General features: G+C 40.7%; 1 pseudogene; it reads left to right on the top strand.

The window, feature by feature from the left end:
• The first annotated feature begins 706 nt into the window (after positions 1–706).
• LOC143519775 (putative pre-mRNA-splicing factor ATP-dependent RNA helicase DHX32) lies at positions 707–6094 on the top strand (annotated as a pseudogene).
• The last annotated feature ends 2512 nt before the right edge of the window (positions 6095–8606 follow it).

Raw genomic sequence — 8606 nt, forward strand, 5'->3', positions numbered from 1 at the left:
ATTTTTTTTTATTAACAGGAGCATTTCTATGATTGCGAAAAGAGCACAGGATATTTAGCATGGCGCCTGAAGACGATGTCCAGGAATAAATCTCAACAATCAGTTAAGGCAACCACAGTGTCACAAGCACAAGGAACAAATCACAGAAGATCAGTAGCATCAGTGCCTGAGCACCTTGATGGAGATGCCTGCCAGGAAGCTCTATCATTTCTTGTTCATTGTCATGATGAACCAAAAGTGTTGAAGATGAAGATGTCCTTTGAACATCACCAGAACCTAGTGCATGACTCACAGAGAACGACAGATGTCCTAAAAACATTCCCACGTTTTTTAGATGTCAAAGGACTAGTGAGTTGTGCATTGGTTTTTAAAATCCAGGCTTTCATTTGGTTTGGCTGTTTACAGTGCATTGACCACTGATACATTTGTATGTGTATTTGATCAACAGCTGAATCAAGATTTTGTGCTGCTGTTTGGTGAGGAAACGTCCTCCAGGTTGCTTGAGAAGTGGGACACAACCTTCAAGCCGAAGGTTATCGAAGAGTCCAAACACCTGACTAAGTCAACCGAGCTGCACCGACTTCTAAATGCTGCTGAGAAACATGACACCAGTAAGTAAGATAGTCTTGGTATCTAGTCAGTTGGCTAGTGTTATGTATTTTTTATGTCTAACTGATGGCGAGTTATTGTTTGTGTCTCCCGCCTCATGCAGGCTTTAGAAGAGCTGGACTATCTAACGGCTCTGGATAATGATGGGAACCTGTCTGAGATTGCAGTGATTATGTCTGAGTTGCCTCTGGAACCGCAGATGGCTAAGAGTCTGCTGGCCTCCTGCGAGTTTGACTGTGCGAGTGAGGTGCTAACCATTGCTGCCATGTTAACAGGTAATGTCATTCATTCTAACAGGCAAGAATAATGTGTAAGCCATGTATTTTCACCCCACTGTCTATCCATCCATACATGAACCATTTTGACAAACCACCTTATTATTGTTTTGTTTTTCTATACATCTGCATATCAGTGACTACATCTTTCATTATAGTGAAACTAATTCATCTGTTTAGTTAGGAGAAAAGATCCTGGTACTGTTTAGTTTTCGTGTTTGGTTGTGTCAGCATCTTTTTAAACTAGACTCACACCTCAACAGGTAGTACAGGTAGGGCAAGCTAGGACAACACCTAGCAATGTCAGGGGTTTGATTCCTAGAGATATACAGCGTATGTTTGTACTGATATATGTAATTCATGTAAGTTGCTCTGAAAAAAGCATCTGCCAAATACGGAAAACTTAAATCACATTTTGCTATAACATACATTCTATTCTGTGGAGCGGTAGTAGGGCTGCCAGATATGAACATTGAGGTTACCTTCATTAGGACCGGCATTTTGACACCTTATTGAACATGTTGGTTCATGATAAAAAGACACATTTTTCACCCTGCTGTATAAACTGTTTCATCCAGATACTTCTCACTCTATGTAGCTCATGTCAGTGTTGCAGACATGATAAATTAAACTGACTGAATTGACTGAATCTATGGTTTATGAAGTGTCCTATCCTCTTGCAGCTCCATCTTGCTTCCTGGCCCCTCCTGTGGAGTTTAAGCAGAAGGCTTTAGCATGTCATCACAGCTTCCACCATGCTGACGGAGACCACTTCACCTTTATCAATGTGTACAACGCCTACAAACACAGCCAGCACAGCTCACGTGAGTCACGTGAGAATTAAAACACACCAGACTCATTAACATATCAAACCCAGAATGTGAACTAAATGTGTATTGTTAGTAAACATATTCACTTCCATTTACTAAGACCTATTTTATATTTGACTCTTTCAGTGTGTTTATTGAACGTTCTAAGCACCCCAAACATTTATTATATCAAATGTAGTGGTGGGACTTTAACGCGTTAATTTCGATTAATTAATTACAGGAAAACTAACAAACTAAAAAAATTAATGCATTTTAACACATTTAACGCATGAGACACTTTTGCACCATGGAATGTTTCTCAGTGCACGAGTTCCAGACATACAGATTATATGGACGCACAATAAGATGAGCATGATGGAGATGACTAAAGAGGCTACGCTGGTGGATGGGAAATTTAAATATAAGAAACTTCCAGATGGAAGTACAAACACAAATAGTGTTATTTGCACTTTATGTAGGAAGGAGTTCGCTTATCACAGGAGCACTTCCACCCTTCATTACCACCTCAACGCAAAACATGTTGGGGCTAACACGCAGGTCAGTAATGATAACTTGGCTGATAAATGTATTCCTAGTACGAGCAAACAGTGTCGCCAGTCAACACTCGACCACATGTCGGGGTTCAAATTAAGAAACAAAATTGACCAATTCACTGGCGAGATGGATTGCTGTGGACTGTAGAGCGCTCTCTGTGGTCGAAGGCTTAAGTAAGACGCGGCAAGTATGAATGTTTCCGCCGTTCGCGGAGGTTGGACCTCTATTAGCAACAAGAATTATCTTGGTGTGACAGCTTATATTATAGATGATGAATGTGAAGTCGGTTCACATAAGGGTCACTTTGAATGTTGTGTCACCATACCATATCAGTTCTGGCCAAATTTGATGATGTGTTTCTTGTATCTATAATTTTTACAAAGTTTAGTTTCTTAATAGAAATTTTAGATTTTTCTTAGTTTCTTCCATAACCAATACTGATGCATCTTATGTTGCTGTTTGTTGACCAAGCTGACTAGCACTAATAACTAAAACATACCGCAAGCAAGTGTGTTGTGCTACTACAATTCTCTATTTTTAAACCATTCAAAAACTGGAGCAGTTTGTCCTGACAAAGCAACCTGAAACTTCAAACTACAAAGAAAACAGACCAAATCATAATGAACATACATTGACCATTGTAACAAAAAATATGTCTTTTGATATTAATTGTCTTATTTTCTTAAAATAAAGGGAACACATCCAAATAACACATCCTAGATCTGAATGAATGAAATATTCTCATTGAATACTTTGTTCTGTACAAAGTTGAATGTGCTGACAACAAAATCACACAAAAATCATCAATGGAAATCAAATTTATTAACCAATGGAGGCCTGGATTTGGAGCCACACACAAAATTAAAGTGGAAAAACACACTACAGGCTGATCCAACTTTGATGTAATGTCCTTAAAACAAGTCAAAATGAGGCTCAGTATTGTGTGTGGCCTCCACGTGCCTGTATGACCTCCCTACAACGCCTGGGCATGCTCCTGATGAGGTGGCGGATGGTCTCCTGAGGGATCTCCTCCCAGACCTGGACTAAAGCATCCGCCAACTCCTGGACAGTCTGTGGTGCAATGTGACGTTGGTGGATGGAGCATGATATCCCAGATGTGCTCAATCGGATTCAGGTCTGGGGAACGGGCGGGCCAGTCCATAGCTTCAATGCCTTCATCTTGCAGGAACTGCTGACACACTCCAGCCACATGAGGTCTAGCATTGTCCTGCATTAGGAGGAACCCAGGGCCAACCGCACCAGCATATGGTCTGACAAGGGGTCTGAGGATCTCATCTTGGTACCTAATGGCAGTCAGGCTACCTCTGGTGAGCACATGGAGGGCTGTGCGGCCCTCCAAAGAAATGCCACCCCACACCATTACTGACCCACTGCCAAACCGGTCATGCTGAAGGATGTTGCAGGCAGCAGATCGCTCTCCACGGCGTCTCCAGACTCTGTCACGTCTGCCACGTGCTCAGTGTGAACCTGCTTTCATCTGTGAAGAGCACAAGGCGCCAGTGGCGAATTTGCCAATCCTGGTGTTCTCTGGCAAATGCCAAGCGTCCTGCACGGTGTTGGGCTGTGAGCACAACCCCCATCTGTGGACGTCGGGCCCACATACCGTCCTCATGGAGTCGGTTTCTAACCGTTTGTGCAGACACATGCACATTTGTGGCGTGCTGGAGGTCATTTTGCAGGGCTCTGGCAGTGCTCCTCCTGTTCCTTCTTGCACAAAGGCGGAGTTAGCGGTCCTGCTGCTGGGTTGTTGCCCTCCTACGGCCTCCTCCACTTCTCCTGGTGTACTGGCCTGTCTCCTGGTAGCGTCTCCAGCCTCTGGACACTACGCTGACAGACACATCAAACCTTCTTGCCACAGCTCGTATTGATGTGCCATCCTGGATGAGCGGCACTACCTGAGCCACTTGTGTGGGTTGTAGAGTCCGTCTCATGCTACCACGAGTGTGAAAGGACCACCAACATTCAAAAGTGACCAAAACATCAGCCAGAAAGCATAGGTACTGGGAAGTGGTCTGTGGTCCCCACCTGCAGAACCACTCCTTTATAGGGGGGGTCTTGCTAATTGCCTCTCATTTCTACCTGTTGTCTATTCCATTTGCACAACAGCAGGTGAAATTGATTCACAATCCGTGTTGCTTCCTAACTGAACAGGTTGGTTTCAAAGAAGTGTGGTTGACTTGGAGTTATATTGTGTTGTTTAAGAGTTCCCTTTATTTTTTTGAGCAGTGTATATGTTCTGAGAAAATCAACAAATCAATGAATTGCAGAGTGTTAAATACATTTAAAAAGCACACATATTCACTTAACTATTTTGCTATATTCCAGAGCAGTGGAAGCGACAGCATAATTTACAGAATAATTTAATTACAGAATAATTCAATTATTGTGGAACTGTTGATTTACTGCAGGTTCCAGTTTAGCACAATGGTGTGCTGATCATTACCTGAGTCTGGCTGCTCTGCAAACAGCCGATGCTGTTCGTGCAGAGCTCGCTGAGATCCTGAGGCGGATAGAGCTCCAGGTGTCTTCACCTGCGTTCGGCTCCAAGACCAACTGAACACCAAGCAGGTCCTACTGGCAGGCTTCTTCATGCAGGTAAAGCCATTAGACTCAGTATTCAGGCCATTAGACTCAGTATTCAGGCCATTAGACTCAGTATTCGGGCCATTAGACTCAGTATTCGGGCCATTAGATTCAGCATTCAGGCCATTAGACTCAGTATGAACGGCAGTTTCCAGTCTGGATGAGAAACTTCTTTGGTCAAGTTTTCTCATAATAAATCTTCAATGTAATACAACGAAATTTGTGCACAGTTCTTCTCACACAAGCCAGTATTTGTTAATATCCCATCAAATGCTCTTTGTAGTGTATATTTATAATGCAAACCAATGCTTGCTGTATGGGTTTCTAACTTAAAAGACCTCACAGGAATCATTAAATTTAGCTTTGACCCTAAGTGCCTGTTCCAATATCCCAGGTGGCCAGGGACATTGATGGATCAGGGAATTACTTCATTCTTACCCACAAGCACGTGGCTCAGATCCACCCTCTCTCGTGTTATGGGACTGAGCCACACAAACAGAACCTTCCAGTGGGTTGTATACCATGAGCACACGCTGTCAGAGAATAACTGCATCAGAACCATCACCCAGATTTCAGCACGAGTAAGTCTTTTTTATGAGTTTTAAACGTGGTGTTTAATGCAACAACTATTATTAATGTAATGATCCTTTAGTTTGCATTTGATGAATGCTAATATGCCAGTGAGGTTTTTACTGCTAGAGAGTTTTTACACAGAACAGTCAAACCCATCAAATCCAGTTTTGCCCTGACATTGTTTGTCATGTAGCTAATTTTCTATTCTGGTTCGTTTGTTCCATTCCTCTGTACCTTTAGAGGCTAGAGCTGGAGGTTGAACTTGAATTAATGTCTTTACTTTCAAATGGCATGTACTTTCGAATGGCATGTGATTCTAAAATTACTTTTCATGTTATTTTATTCTTCCAACACCCTTTAGAGTTCAGGAATGTATGAAAACTGGAGATAATGACAAATGAAATGTAGTCAAATATGTAGACACATTCCTTTGTGTTTATATTGAAGTGTCTAATATTCACATTTCTGTTTATTATTCGTATGAACAGGTTCATCTGCATGGCTCCTCAATACTTCTTCTACAACTTGCCCCCTAGTGAGAGTAAAGAGGTACTGCAGCACATCACAGAGCACAGCTCAGCTGCACCCCCCAAGGGCAAGAGGGAACCCCAGATCCAGAACAACACCACCCATGAAGAACAGCCTTATGAACGCTGTGTCATACAGTGACGATGGAAAAATACATAAAGACATTAACAAGTAAATGGACTTCTAGAGGCATTAGTGAGACTCAAATTAAGGAACAGGAAACGGGTATTTAAATGCTGTACTGCAGTAGCCGCGCTAGTTTGAATGCACGTGAAGCTCTAGAGACTCGCATGTTGTTTCACATGTTGTTCCAAAACTGCAGCTACAAGTTTTGGAGTGTTGTATTTGAAGGAAGAAAAACTAGGATATTTTAGTTACATGGGGAAAATGATAGTAGTACTGGCTGCATTCTCTGGTTTTCAGGGTTTTTTGTGGTTGCCATTTTTTGTTTGGGTAAAGCAAAATACTTTAAATAGATGAAACTAGATTTCTGTCAATCTGTCAGCCTACATATTTCTACATATTTATTGTAAGCTGGTATTCTGCTAATAGATGATTAGAACTTTTATAACAAATCGGCAGTTACACTTTTGGCAGTTACACTTTTGAAATTACAAAAATGTTTACAGAGTGCATCTCTGCATAACTAGAAAGAATTTGTAAGCACTAGAGATTCAACACGTAGTAACCGAGGGATCAGGGCTGTGTTATTACTAATTATTATTAAATGCAATTCGTGGTTTTATGTGGAATCAGCTTTCATGGTGTTCTGTGTGTTTGCCGCAGTTTTCGAAATGCTTTGCAATCCTTTGATAGTTTTAATAGACTGTGTGTAACTATCAATCACGTGTTGAGCATAACAATAAGAAATATACACGTTTGTATGTAGACATTTACTTGATATCTGTGCCTTTGTCGCGTTGTTTTTGAGATTCCTTTGGGCATATTTTGGAGTGCCCAAAGAAGTGGACAACCCGGCACCCGGTTGGAGTAAAGTGCCTTGATCAAGGGCACTTCAGTCATGGCCTGGCAATTGAACCCACAACCCTCCAGTCACAAGACCAGTTCCCTAATCCCCAGACCATGACTGCAATGTATATGTACACCAAGGACTAGTCAAAAACACGTGTACACTGAGGTCTAGTCAAAAACACAGATGTGTACACTGTTCTCCACAAACTGCACTCAGAAAAAGATAAAACGTTTCTTTCTGAGACTCCAGTATCTTGAAGTACGCCATGAAATTTCTTGTTTGTTGGCTTGTTTGGTGTCTTTACAGGTCTGAGTTAAATTCAGGACATGTATCCTCTCACTAATGATGACAAATCTGACCTTCCTTCGGGTCTCCAGGCCATTCTGCCAGGGTACCTGAGAAGCCCGTTTGTACATGCGGCACTCAGCTATATTAGCTGTGGCTCTGAGGACGATTTTAAGTGTAATGACAATGACTGCTGGTGTCAGTGACATTTCAGAGAAGATGAACATCTGTTTGCTAATTAGTGACTGATTCTTTGAGTCTTCTAGCTGCCTGATGAACTAGGGTGAGTTTCCTGACCACATGGTGAGTTTCATGCACTTAGTTTTAGAGGACTGTTTGTTGTAATATGAGCATTCTGTGAAACCCTTCATGCATTACATACCTCTTTATTTATATTATTATTTAACAATTCAGTTGCCCCAGGAGTTAATTAATGCAAATTATTTTCCTTTTATAATCATCAAAGTTGGCCCACTATACATTTGATGATAGACAGGTGCATTGTTTGTCATCACTGAGCACTCTGGAAATGTTCAATGATCAATTCAAAATATTCTAACATATACATAATTGAAAAGTCTCTGTTTAAATTAGTAGGCATAAGAGGTAGCCCATTCAGGCATGATACAAAAATGCATTGATGCCTACATTTGTTTTCCTTAATTCAGTTAATACACTGTAGCTTTGTTTATGGCCTATACTTCTAGGGATATAGCTAAACACATATGTTACAACCATTTCTGAACTCGATATGCCCAATTGTTGTCCACATTTAAATGAAAACATTTTGGATAAATATTTTGGATGAATGTTTTAATTACATTAAATTCTGTTCATATTCTCTTATCTCTGTCCAGTCACAGAGTTCAAATTAAATATTTAACAATGAGTCAAATGATGCAACAAATATGTAAGCTGTTGCAAAAAATAATAAATAAATACAGTACAATAAGTGCAGAACATGTACAAGTGCAAAACTCAAATGGAATTTAAATCAGACTTTTCTGCAAATAAAGAATGTTCATTAAATATTATTTTAATTAATCAATCAATCATCAGTTATTTATATAGCACCTTACACAACCAAAGTTGATCAAAGCGCTGTACACAATGGAATCAAAAATAAACTAGTATGGTCTTTTTTATAAACGTTTTTATAAACTAGTATGGTGATTTAGTCCGTGTGCAGTTGGCAATGATACCATTTGCACATAATTAGATGTTGAAAGCCATCCTAAATAAGTGTGTTTTAAGTTTGGCTTTAAATATTGGTAGATCAGTGATGGAACGTGGAACAGTAGGCAAGGCATTCCACAATTTAGGACCTGCTACTGCGAAAGATCCATCACCCCACTGCTTACACCTAGACCGTGGAACCTCCAGTAGATATTGTCC

Source organism: Brachyhypopomus gauderio, chromosome 7, assembly GCF_052324685.1.
Source record: "Brachyhypopomus gauderio isolate BG-103 chromosome 7, BGAUD_0.2, whole genome shotgun sequence".
Lineage (NCBI taxonomy): Eukaryota > Metazoa > Chordata > Actinopteri > Gymnotiformes > Hypopomidae > Brachyhypopomus > Brachyhypopomus gauderio.